This window comes from Pleurodeles waltl, chromosome 1_2 (genome assembly GCF_031143425.1).
Source record: "Pleurodeles waltl isolate 20211129_DDA chromosome 1_2, aPleWal1.hap1.20221129, whole genome shotgun sequence".
Taxonomy (NCBI): Eukaryota; Metazoa; Chordata; class Amphibia; order Caudata; family Salamandridae; genus Pleurodeles; species Pleurodeles waltl.
Window position 1 is genome coordinate 1,305,531,851 of NC_090437.1, and position 12,790 is coordinate 1,305,544,640.

General features: G+C 42.6%; 1 long non-coding RNA gene across 1 annotated transcript; it reads right to left on the reverse strand.

Moving 5' to 3' along the window:
• Nucleotides 1-2,960: 2,960 nt before the first annotated feature.
• LOC138296247 (uncharacterized) lies at nt 2,961-8,813 on the reverse strand. The gene is made up of 4 exons (XR_011203794.1): nt 8,724-8,813; nt 4,287-4,391; nt 3,897-3,989; nt 2,961-3,090 (listed from the first exon to the last, which is right to left on the reverse strand). It is a non-coding gene; the product is annotated as an uncharacterized lncRNA (long non-coding RNA).
• Nucleotides 8,814-12,790: the final 3,977 nt, after the last annotated feature.

Genomic DNA, 12,790 nt, shown 5'->3' on the forward strand with positions numbered 1-12,790 from the left:
GGTCATTGACAGCTTTACGAGGGCCCAGATACGCAGTTGAACAACGCAGCATGGTCCTAAATCTGGCAAGACATCACAACTTGCTGCAGTGCAGCGGGTGTGCACACCCAACAGGATGTTACAAGCACAGGGAGGAACTGCATCTCTGGACCAGATGGAAAGCCCAGGAGATTACAGGCTTATCCTCCCAGTCGCATAAGGAGCACCCCCACATGACACAATTGTACCGGAGGGTCCTGAAAGCTGCCTGGCTGACCCTCCAGGCTCAGCTGGAAGAGTCTGAGCAGCAGAGAGACAGACGGTAAGTGTATTTTAGTATTTGGCACTTATATGCACATGCACTTTGAGAGTGCTGTCCTCTCATGTGTTTGTTATAACCTTACATATTTTCATCAACTTATTTTCTGCGGTATCAACGTTTTGAAAGTTAAACTTTACTAACATGCATATTTATTGTTTGTTTTCTTGGCTTGGCAACTGATCTGATCTTGATATAAAAGTTAAAACACACATTATACGTTATAATCTGCAACATTTCAATTTTGACAATTTTATCTTACGTGATGCTGACATTATGAACATTTACTTTATTTCCTAACCAACATATGTTTGCTAAATTTTGCATCAGAGTTCACACAATTAATAAATTATGCGTGGAACCTTTGAAGCATAAAAATATACACCTGTTTTTACTCCCTTCAAAATACTTTGTTGTCCAGTTGAAAAACTGTTGCCTCTTAGATAACCAATGGAACTTGTTGAGGACTGACATTTCCAATAGGTAAAAAAAATGAATGTTGACATACCCCTACTATTACCAATGCTTTCATCTCCTTTGAATAGCTGAGTCCACAGCTATAATGTGAATTTTTAATTGTAATGATTTATAATTAACAATATCTAAGTATGAAAGCAAAGGATGGTGAAAGTGTGTTAAAGTCTCTACATTTTCAGCATGTGTTCAATGGGAAATTTTGTTTCTTTCATCCTAAATTATATACATATGAATTATTGACTCAATGAATTAATACATTCTCTCTTTTTTAACATTCCTTTTCAGTAGACAATGTTGGCCAACAACCATCACAGCAGGACCAGCAGCAAGAAGACAGATCCATGGCACACCATTTTGACACCACCAAGCAGGGGTAGTGCACCCTCCTGGAGACTAACAAGATCTGTCTCCAAAAGACTTTGGGCAGAGGCTATACCCTCACCTGGGATAGACAGTAGCTATAGACACCAGTAGCAGGGGAGGAGGTTCTTGGGCTTCCCCTGGTCTTGAGCAAGACAAGCCTGTAGTGTCCCAAGAGCAGACCCCAACTCCAACTAGACCTGTACACAGCCACTCCTTAACTCCTGAGATCTTTCCATCAGGGTCTCCTGCTACACCCCCTGCCGAGGCATTACCTCCTCCTCCCAGTGCCTGCCCATGAGTTAAGGGACAGCTTTGACCCAGACACCCAAAATCCCTCTTGTGCTGCCCAATCACTTTTTCTGAATATGTGCCAGTGGCTACTTTCAAGGAGACCCTGACACCAATTGTAGAGGTTCAGGGAGCACTATCTCTAGAAATCCAGTATTTAGTTGGGTGGGGGTGGCTGCTCCAAGAGGCGGTCTCTGGACATCTACAAGCTTTCTGCAGCATGATGACCTCAATGATAGCAGCTCTTAGGTCTTGTCTGCCTCCCCAACCCACACCAACTCCTGTAACCCTATCTCCCAGTTAGTCTGTGAACCCTGTTTCCCTTGTTGCTCCTCTGTTTCATTCCTCCCGAGGAGTGCTTGGTCCTGCCACAGCCAGCCATTTGATATCCAGGTCAGGAAAGGATTTCCACATCCTGTTTAAAACAGAGAATGAGGCTGGCCAGTGACTTTTGCCCCGAGCCAGGAAGCTGAGTTGGACACACCCTCTTGCTGAGGGTCTGACTTTATTATAATTTTGGACAGTGGAATCTTGTATTTGAAAACTTCATGGACTATCAATTCTTATGTTTCCTCTTTGTATATAGACTGGTTTGTTTGATGCTTCCTAATGTGTTTGTTTATTTGCCCTACTCCCTGCAAGTTAACATTAATAACAACATTTTCATCAATTTGGCCCCTTCTCAAGGACAGTTTTTAATTTCCCCAATATGTGTGTTTTTCTGTTGCTAAATAGTCTGTGCTTATGTTCTGGGAGATTGAGTTTGGGTGCAGGTGGAAGTGGCAGCAGTGTGAGATTGGCAGTTGTTGTGTCCGTCCTATGTTGCTGTGTCTCTTAATAATCTCATGCATGTGTTGACTGTGAAGATTTACATTGACAGTTTTGCCTGTTGCCTCTATCATCTTCATGGCATAGTGCATTGCACTCTCTTCCCTAAAAGTTCTTAGAAGTTCCTGGTACATCTTTGCTACGTCTTGGTAACATTTTGCAACCTAAGGCAATCATCGACCTCATGGAGACTAGACCCCATACCATGAATATCCTGTTGCACATTATTCTCCCAGTGACCAGCACTAGCCCATGTTAAGCACCCAAACCTCCACATTTGTGGCCATCTGTATGGCCAGCAGGTTGAGAAGCATGGAGAAGAGAGGCAGTTGGGAGGTTATGGGCAGAGATTCATGAATGCTTCCATGAGATGACTGAGAGATGACCATAGAAGCACCTTCATGGGAGGAGTGTGTAGGAGAATGTATAGCGAGACCTGTGATTTGAGGGTTCTGTGGACATGTCTGTTGTGTAGACAGACTTAACATCTGTGTCTGTTTAGCTAATGGTTGGGGAGGGACAATCCTCAGAAAGAAATATCAGAAAGAACAGGCTGGCATATTGAGGATGGTGCCAACAGGGATTTAGGAGCAACACTGCCCAGCTGTGAAGTGGCCTTCTTGAGAATTTATGTGTGGGGTCAACAATGCCCTCCTCTTCATCCAGGTCCTCCTCCTCCTCGACCAGCTTCTGCTCCTCTTCCTCCTCATCCTGGTAAGTAGTACTGGCTGCAGGTACTGTAGCTTTGGGGAGGATCTGATTCTCTCTTGGGATTGCCCACCATTCTTCGCATGTAGGTGGTTCAGCATCATCGTATGGCTCGATGTCTCCAGTACCTGGTAAAAGAAGATTTCAACAGATGAAGTACCTGAAATCCAGTTTTGTCTCAAATTGTCAACACAGTAGTTTAATAAAAATTATTCTGAAACTAAAGAATACAGTTAGTAAGGTGTTGATCCGTGGATTTGAACATACTAGCTGTTGCCACTGATATGGCTTTTTGGAGATTCCCCATGAGGTCAGCTGCTGAACCTGGGCCTCTATGGCTGGTGTTTCCAAAGTATATCCAGATCCAGGAGCTATAAAGATGTAGCTTCAACTGATATTGTCAATCTATACAAGGCATTATTACTACAAATGCAGATACATTAGAGAGACATTACACCAGTGCTTAATTTGTGCTTGTTGTTTCCGGAGCTGAGCGCCAGCACTTATTTTTGAGGGCTGGGGCTTACTCTTCTGCCTCAAGCATTTGCTGCAAGCAAAAGACACATATGGTGAAGACGGAGGAAGAGAAAAATGAAAAAGCGTCACAAAGGAAGAAAGCAGAAAGCTGCAAGAGTGATCTGAAGGGGCAGGGAGTGGCAGTAAATGGATTGAAGAGGCCGGAGATGGCTTCAGGATTACGGCGCCTCAGTATTCCGTGTTCACACATTTAATTGCAACAGCTGCGTGTTTAAGAGGAGTGCTTTGTCACCCGGCACCTTTTTATTTACAAATTAAGCACTGCATTACACCACCATGAAATATATGTTTTTACATTTACTATCCTTACAAAATCGAGATAAAAAAGATAATGAAAGAGCCATTGAACAGCTAACGATGAGAGGTATAAGTTAAGATCATAGTTTCTCAGACTTACCCCACAGACGATGCTAGAGGGCCTAATTGCACCTGTGACGGGGTCCCCGTGATTTTCTAGTTGTGGATGTTTTTTTAATGTTGAAACCAGGGGCTGTTGTATGACAGAAGTTGACAGGAAAGACACAAACACAGGGGAGTAAGTCATTGTAAATCAAACAAGTGATTGCTAGGCACATAGTTTCACTACCCATTTTTATCCTGCAAGGTAAAACAAGGCCTAACGTGTCATATAGTACTACCCTTATATTGCCTAATTTATCAATATGATATAATAATAATATCTGAAAAAACAGGCTGATATATTGAGGATGGTGCCACAAGACATACAGCTGCCCTGTCAGTAATAAATAAAGGTTAGATCCTTAGGCAAAAAAGAAATTTAAGTTACCAGTGTGTGTCCTCCGTCCACTGTGTGCTGTGGAGTGCCGGTCAATCTGTTGTAGCACTGGAAGTGATGTTGTGGCAGGTGGCGATTGGGACAACTGCACAGGGTCTAAAAAGGGAAAAATAAAAGTAGTATTATATAATAGTGTACCGTAAACATGACAATATTAGATTTAATTACAATTAAAAGATATGGCAAAACACATTGGCATTTTTGTTTTGGATTTTAAAAAAAGTGAGAAAAATCCTCTATAGTATGGTGGTCATATTGTTAGTATAGGGACATACCTGTCTGTGTAGGTGGTTTGTGTAGCAAGACCTACCCTGTGTGTTGCCATGCTGCAGTTGCCCTAGCTGAAGCAACCAACCTGGCTGCATTAAAGAGTAGTAAAATCAATATTAACATTTAAGAGTTTTTAGGACTTGTGCTACAGGTTGTTATGAGGGATACGTAAATGATGTGTGACAATACAGGTAAGAGTGAGTACTTCTAGGTTTGATTTAGAGAGATAGAGAGAGTGATAGCTAGGAAGTTTCCTAGGTCCATGTACGAATAGCCAGGCCAGTCCTGTTTTTTTCCTTATAGTTCTGGGACTTCTAGTACTATTAAACACAGTATAAAACTAGGGCTGCAGGTTCCAGAAGTCCAAGAACAGAAGTGGACTGGCATACCTAATCACACATGGACCTGGGAAACTTGGCAGCTATGGAAATTTGGGAGGGGTTATGATCTACCTGGTGCCACATTAGTACTGATCTCTGGAAGAAACCCATGTAGCAGATGGGGTGCTGTTGGGTGCCAGTACCCTTAAATAAGATGGACCAGCACACATATACGTATTGAAGTGGAGACTTTATTATTTCTCAAGTTAAAAGAGCCCACAACCAACCTCCTACTCCGCCCAACTTGCCAGCTCAATGAGCCACATTCTAACCACAAACCAAATGGGCATGAACTCGGAATACAGTAAAACACAAACACATTCCATAAATCCAACATGGTCCGTGCATCTCGTGACACAGCATGAGATGCACAGGCACAATAGCTAGCAGATGATCATCACATTTGTATGTGTACAACATCACGCTTCCTCTTAACAAAGCAAAATACAAAAACACACAGAATACCAAGTGAAAAATACCAAGTGAAAACAACACTGTAATAATGCAGTAGTACAGTAGTTATTGCACAAAGAAATATTTGAATTGGGAGACAACAAAAAGATTGCGAGAGATTCTACTACTGACACCTTGTGAAGAACAACTTGTGGAGGTGGTGTTCACATCCGGACTTGAAGATTCAGAATTGGAATTGGATCCTAGAATTGGAATCAACAGAAATATCAGCACTGCTGCGGGAACTCACAGACTGACCTCTGGAATCACAAGCAATCTGTCCTCCACAATTAGAAGGGGAATCATCGGTGTCTCCAGAAAAGCACTATTCTACAGCAGCCAGATCATCATGTGTCATGGTGCAATTGCCTTAAACTTCCTGAATTGTTCTGGCTTGTTCAGGTTTTCACCAAACTCCTACTACTCCACCATCCTTTACCTTCCACCTATATGGCCCTATTTGAAACCATAGAAACTCTGAAAGGCAGAGAAAATCTAGACTCCCCTTTTCTGACCTTTTGGAGTTTTTTAATGATTATTCAGTCCCCCCCATTGAAGTCAACAACCTCAGTGTTATGTTTGTTATTAAAATATTTCTCCACTGCAAGTTGTTTTTCTGACCATATCCTTTATGTTAAAATGAACATCAGAACCAGTCAGATCCTGAACCCATTCAGGACTCAGAGTACTCGAATGGAGAAACACCTGTCACACTGTAAGGAGTCACCAAATAGTTCAATGTTTTCTCTCTCAGAAAAAGCTCAACCGGCAATCCAGATGACGATGTGCCTGCACCCCTTCCTTAAGAAATCTATTAACTTGCTCATGGTTTGCCCACTGGGAAAACACAGCCCCAATCCCAGCTGGTTACCATCTACCATTAAACAACCAGGCTCGCCAGCAGTAAACACTGAAAGAATGGGAGCAGACGTAATAAGGGCTCCAATTTTCACAAAATCCTCATCAGCTTCACCAGACCAAACAAACTTCTGCCCTTTCTTGAGTAAGAACCTTAAAGGTTGTACTACTAAGGCATACCCATGAATGAAGCGCGAATAGTACTCATGGAGGCCTATGAATGGACAGAGTGCATCCTCATTATCGGGTGGATTGGTTGTCTTGAATAGCTACGACTAGCGACATCTTAGGTTTGATATCTTGATCAGATATGTAGTGCCCTAAATAGTCCAACTGACTCACCAAGTACTTACACTTCCCCTTTCTTAATGTAATGCTCACATCTTGAAAATTACTCGGTACTCTCCCAAGTATTAAATTGTGCTCTCGTACAGTCTCAGCAAACATAAGGACATCATCCTGGACCAAAGGGATTCCCAATAATATTGTGTCCATGAATCTCTGGAACATGCTTGCTGCAGAGGCCAAACAAAAGGGCATCCAGAGGAATTTGTATGCTCCAAATGGGATAATGGAGTGGTGAGGTCTCGGCTTCCTGCAGCAAGCGGTATTTGGTGGTACGCAGATTCGACATCCAACAATGAAAACATCTTGGACCCCCCTAAATTGGCCAAAAGCTCCTCCACTTTGGGCACCGGGTGACAGTCGACCACAATGTTCTTGTTTAAGGTGCGAAGGTCCACACACAACCGGATCTCACCAGTTATTGTCCTTACAATCACAACTGGACTGACCAATTCAAAGGATTTGGTGGACTGAATGACACCCTCAGCACACAATTTATCTAGAAAGGTTTTTAGCTCAGCTCTGACACATATAGGGATCGGCCTGACTTTCTGCACCATTGGGACCGCTGACTCCTTCAGCTTAATGAAATGCTCACATTTTGTGATATTCTCAATGTTGTCAGTGAAAATACCTGGAAATTTGCTCACAAATCTGTTGACTATTGTCTCATCCTCAGATTTAATGAAAGAGATGTGGTTGTCTGCCAACACAACAGAATCATCAGACCCTGGGACCAACTTCAAACCCAATCTTGCGTGATCTTGCCAACCTATGAAGTTGCGGCCCTTTAATACCACATATACTTTAGTGACCACTCTTCTGCCTGAACATGTGAGCACCTCAGTGAAATACCCCAGCATGTGTATATCTTGCTCTCCAAAGGTTTTTGGGTTGATATCCATTGCAGTTAACGGAGTATTACTCCATTTGTCATTGTACAATTTGTCTGAGATAATTGTAGGTAGTGCCCTTGAATCCGCAATCATACTCAGAGATACGACCCCAATGTGAGCCAGGCACCAAGGACCTTTAGCTTTGCGTGCCATGTTGGACTCATATATACCAGTCAAAACCACTTTAGAGAAATCTTCTTCACACTGATCTTTATCCAGCTCAATGTTACTCACACCAAGTTGAGCCTTCCCATTCCTACAAACACTCTGAAAATGCCCAACTTTGTTGCACTTATAACATCTTTTGCTGACAGCTGGACAAGTAGTGTAGCTGGCGAAATGGGACTTAGAGCCACATCTGAAACACACACTTGGCCCTTTCACATTAGACCCTTTATTTGGTCAACTTTTGCAGCTCTATTTCTCGTATCAATGGCTGTAACTGAGTTAGACTCCAAGGACACATCTACAGTAGACGACCCCTTGCAAAACTTCTCAGAAGCCACGAGACTGCTAGAAATTATGGACCTTTCTATGCCTTTAGCCGGATCAATCACTTCAGACAAAGTGTGGTCCCTACAACACGGTAGCCTCTTCTGTATCTTCTTTGATGCACAGTTGTACAGAAACTGATCTCTAATTTACGTGTCCAGCAAACTCCCAAAATTGCATAAAGAGGCTAACTTCCTCAATGCGGAAATACATTCCTCCACAGACTTCTCAATATTCTGTTTACGTTTAAAAAAATGTAAAACGTTCAAGTAATACACTGGGATTTCCAAGAACGTTAGATAATCTAGCCACAGCCTCTGTGTAATCATTCCACGAGCCTTCAAAATCGGAAGGGGCATCCACTTCAGGCAAGTTATCGAACACCTGCTGGTCTACATGTCCAAGATGACTAAATAATAGTGCCATTTTTCTTTTGGAGCCTAATTGTGTTTCATCTATGACCACAAGATAATTTTCAAAACTGTGATACCACTGCTTCCATAGTATGGGTAGTTTGCCTTGGTTTTGTAAAAATGGCGTGATTTGCACCAACTGCGAAACACTGGTTGCCGCCATCCTTAGTTATCACTGACAATAATTATGCAGAGAAAAACAGCTAGAACAGAATGTAAACAAAATGTTCAAATCAAGTTGCACAAAACTGGCAGCAACAGCAATGAAGGGTTGAGTACAAAGCTAGCTGGGTAAAAGGTTTCATCAACCATGCACGGTACCTCAGAATTATGTGCCTGTCACCGAAGATTGAAGTCCACAACAAAGGTGCAGGCTGTCAAGTTGTGTGTCTGTCACCAAGAACACCTTTTACAAAATAAGGGGTAGGCTGTGAAATGGTGCGCCTGACACTGAAAATCCACACCGGCGATGTATAACTGCAGTGTGAAGCAATGACAGGTTAACCAATGGAGTGTCGGTCACCATAGGTCCTCACAAAGAGACGGCGGTTAACTGAATACAAAATATGGCGGCTCAGCGTGATTGAGCGTGATGACGTTGAAGCGGGAAGTTCAAGCTGGAGCGCGCTGACATCCACGCGACGCCCAGCCCACGTTGCTGTATTTGCGCCCGCTGAGACGACAGCGCGAGCCAAGGACGAGTGTCTAACCGCCAGCAACAGTAGCTTAAAAAAAAAAAAAACACCCCGACTTCTTCGGATTCCAGAAAGCAACAGTCAGACATCCACAAAAGCAGCGGTGAGCGGCACACTGACAGGGGCAAGGCAAAGCAAAAAGGTCGGTGCACTCCCAAAAAACACAAAAACGGATCCAGTCCTCATTGCCGATGTGTTGGATGCCAGTGCCCTTAAATAAGATGGACCAGCACAAGCAGACATATTGAAGTGGACTCTTTATTATGTGTCAAGTTAAAAGAGCCCAGGACCGACCTCCTACACCGCCTCACTCACCCACTCACCAACAAAATGGACCACCTTCTAACCATGAACCAAACAGGCAGAAACTTAGAATGCAGTAAAAATACAAACACAAACGTATTCCATAAATGCAGCATGATCTGTGGATCTTGTGACAGCATGAGATTCATAGGCACACTAGCTAAGAGATGAGCATATTTGCATGTATTCTACAGGTGTGGAGCTCCCCTACCCTCTATGCCCTCAGAGTCTGTGACCTCCTGTGATAAGCCTGCCTTCTTGGTTTCACTGAGGGAGAATACAGTATTTAACCACATGTTTACTACACGATCTGCCTCCTCCTAAGTGAAATTTATCTTCCTCTCCAAAACAGACAACATCCTTCAGGCACAAAGACAGAGTGGTGGCTGTAGAACCAAAAGCTGACCAGACAAAAGCAAATATTATGTTGTGAACAGTATTTCTGTGGTTATAAGGGAATGTGTGTTAGGCCTTTCAGATTTATTTTGGGTCTATATCATTTTGCCATTCACTGTCATGTGAAGATCTCCTATTCACTGCCATGAAGAGGTCACACCTGACGTAAAATACAGTCATAAGCTGTATGTAGTAACTGTACCTTTGTAAATTACGATTATTCTGACCCAACTCCTAAATTGAGGAGATGGTGACACGTAAGTCTACACTTTTGAGTAAATGTACTCTCAGATGTGTAAATGGCGAGAAGTAGGACAGTTACTCAATGGTGTAAGAGGAAATTACACATGTAAATTATTCATATGTGTAAATTACCTTTGTGAATAGTCCAGGCAGATTACTGTGGTGGAAAGTTTCAGAGAGATGCTTTGGATCATTAAGGCACGCACAGCACAAGTTAAAAGGGCACCACTTAGGTTTAAAGGGAAATTATGCTAGGGCCATGACAGTGGCATCACCTTTTAATTATCCCAACGTCCTCTTTTCCATACCACTCCTTAGCTGATCCTTCTTACTCTCAATTATTTCAACACTCTCCTCCTCAAATCTTTAGTATGTCCCAGGTTTTATGTGATACAATCTACAGACCACATAAACCCTTTCTAGATGCCAACTCATCTGTTGACACTTGTTATTTACATGTCCATGGGCCTGCAATGTTGATAAAACCCATCTTCACTATTCTTGCAAACTTAATATTCTGTTCGTCAGACAGTTTATTTCCATTTAGCTGCACTCCTGTTTTTTACTCTTCCCCCATTTACACTTCACCCATACAAGCCAGTCTGATACTTCATACAATCCAAAGCATATTCAGGTATTAAGCTGTCTCTTCCGGGAGGTTCAAGTGGCATCTGCTCAGTAGTTGATTGAGGATACAACCTACACACATGCACCTGTAACTAGTTCTATTTCTTTCAGTCCTTACCCCTCAAAACTGCATTTTCCACCATATGTAGACCTTCTTTCAATTTATCATTGATCCTCTCCACAATCCCATTTGCCTTCAAATGATGCAATGCTGCATGTTTATGTCCAACTGCAATACTTTTCACTAATAGCTGTAGACTTGACAACATTAACTAAACACAGTTTGTTTCTAATCACTGTCATGCGAAAAGCTTACCTTACAACAAATACCCATCAAAATATCAATCACAGCATCCATCCCACCATCGGAGGCCATCTTAACCTCTGACCATCTATACACATGATCCACCAGAATATTTTATAAACATGCAAGAGAACATCATATATCTATTGGGTCCCTTATATCCTGATACACCTTCTCCCACAGCACCTCCCACTTTCACCATCGGTCGACTTCTAGTGATCACTACCGTTTCACTCTGAACAGGCTGTACACTCAATCTTGATCCCCTCGCTCCCCACCAGACATCACACATCAGCCTGCCATTTTTGCAAGTGATCCCAGATGTCCTGAATGTGGCGGACCAACCAGTTCGGCACATACATACGCCAGGGCACTATGAGCGTCGCGTCTAAAGCCAATAATCTATTTGCTAATATGAGCTCTTCCGATACCAATACCACCCATCACTGCTTCAACTACAAAACTTCCTTCTCTTTGTCCAGCCCCCTACTTATCCATTCATCAGCCTGGTTTAATAAATGATTATTGTCCAACAATACCTTCTTTTGTCCTCAGTGATCAGTGCCATCAGTACTCATGCAAGCCCTTAGAACTCCTCCAGGTCTATCCATTCACTCTTCTCCCCCGACACTTTTTGACGACAAACATCCTGTCCTTGACCCCCAACACAAACCCACTATAAACATATGTTCTGGTAGATTGGTGATCTATTTACTTATCCACCTTAACGCATTGTCTCTCTCTTCCTTCTTCCTTATATGTCTTTCAAAGATCACTTTTGGTTGTGAATTTGGTGAACCAAAGCTTTCAAATCTCCAGTTAACTCATTCAGCGATAGCTTATTTTTCTGTTGCCGAATAATTATTTTGGCCCCATTTAGGGTGATACACACTGAATTACCTGTGGTGAGAGTCTCTCCAGTACTTTATGTTGAAGATGCTGCCAGCTCAATTGCAATACATTTCTTTGCCATGTAATCCAGATCCTTGATGGTTCAAGGATCCAGGATGTTTTCAAAGCAAATTCTCTTTGACAAAGTCATTTTTAAATTCTACCTGAGAGTTCCATTGAATTGTAGTTCATTAATTTTGTATCTTGTGCATTGCCCCTGCCTTGCTAGCAGAATCCGTGCAGTTTGCTCTATGTTCTCCAATGACCGCAAACCCTGGATGGAAGCAGTTAAATCTTCCTTTTGCTTAATGCTTATTTCTCCCTAATCACGGACCGCTGATAGTCAGCTGACTCTCTTGAACCTGTAGCCCTTTTCCTCAAATATAGATCGTTTTTCATGAACAATTTAAAAAAAATTCTCCTTCACATCCTGGAGCAGGTACACCTCCACTCACACAGATCATCAGAGCCCACCATAACTTGCACATGCGTGGATACAGACAGACAATGTCCAGTGTTTTCTCTCAGAAATTAGGGCCAGATGTAGCAAAGGGTTTTACCCATTCTGTGTGTATGGGAAAATGTGTTCGTACATATGGCCCTTGATGTCTTGGCCCCCCCAAGGGCAGCCACTGACAATGGCACAGAAGGGTGCCACGGCTACTCATCAGGTAGATAGAACAAGCTAAAAATTAATTAGAGAGGATCCAATCTGTAGTGAACTCCATACTCTTGCTGTCATGCAACATATCCTATAAACCATGTCAAAAATAAATGCATTTAAGAAAACAAAAAGCCACATGCAAAGGGCTGACCCTAGCCCCCTCTCATGCACGAATGTCTGGATCTGTTTTCCAATGTACAGAAGCCTCTGCTAGCTATCAACCTCAATTACCATTAATGCCTCACAGATGCTAGACTTCAGTGAA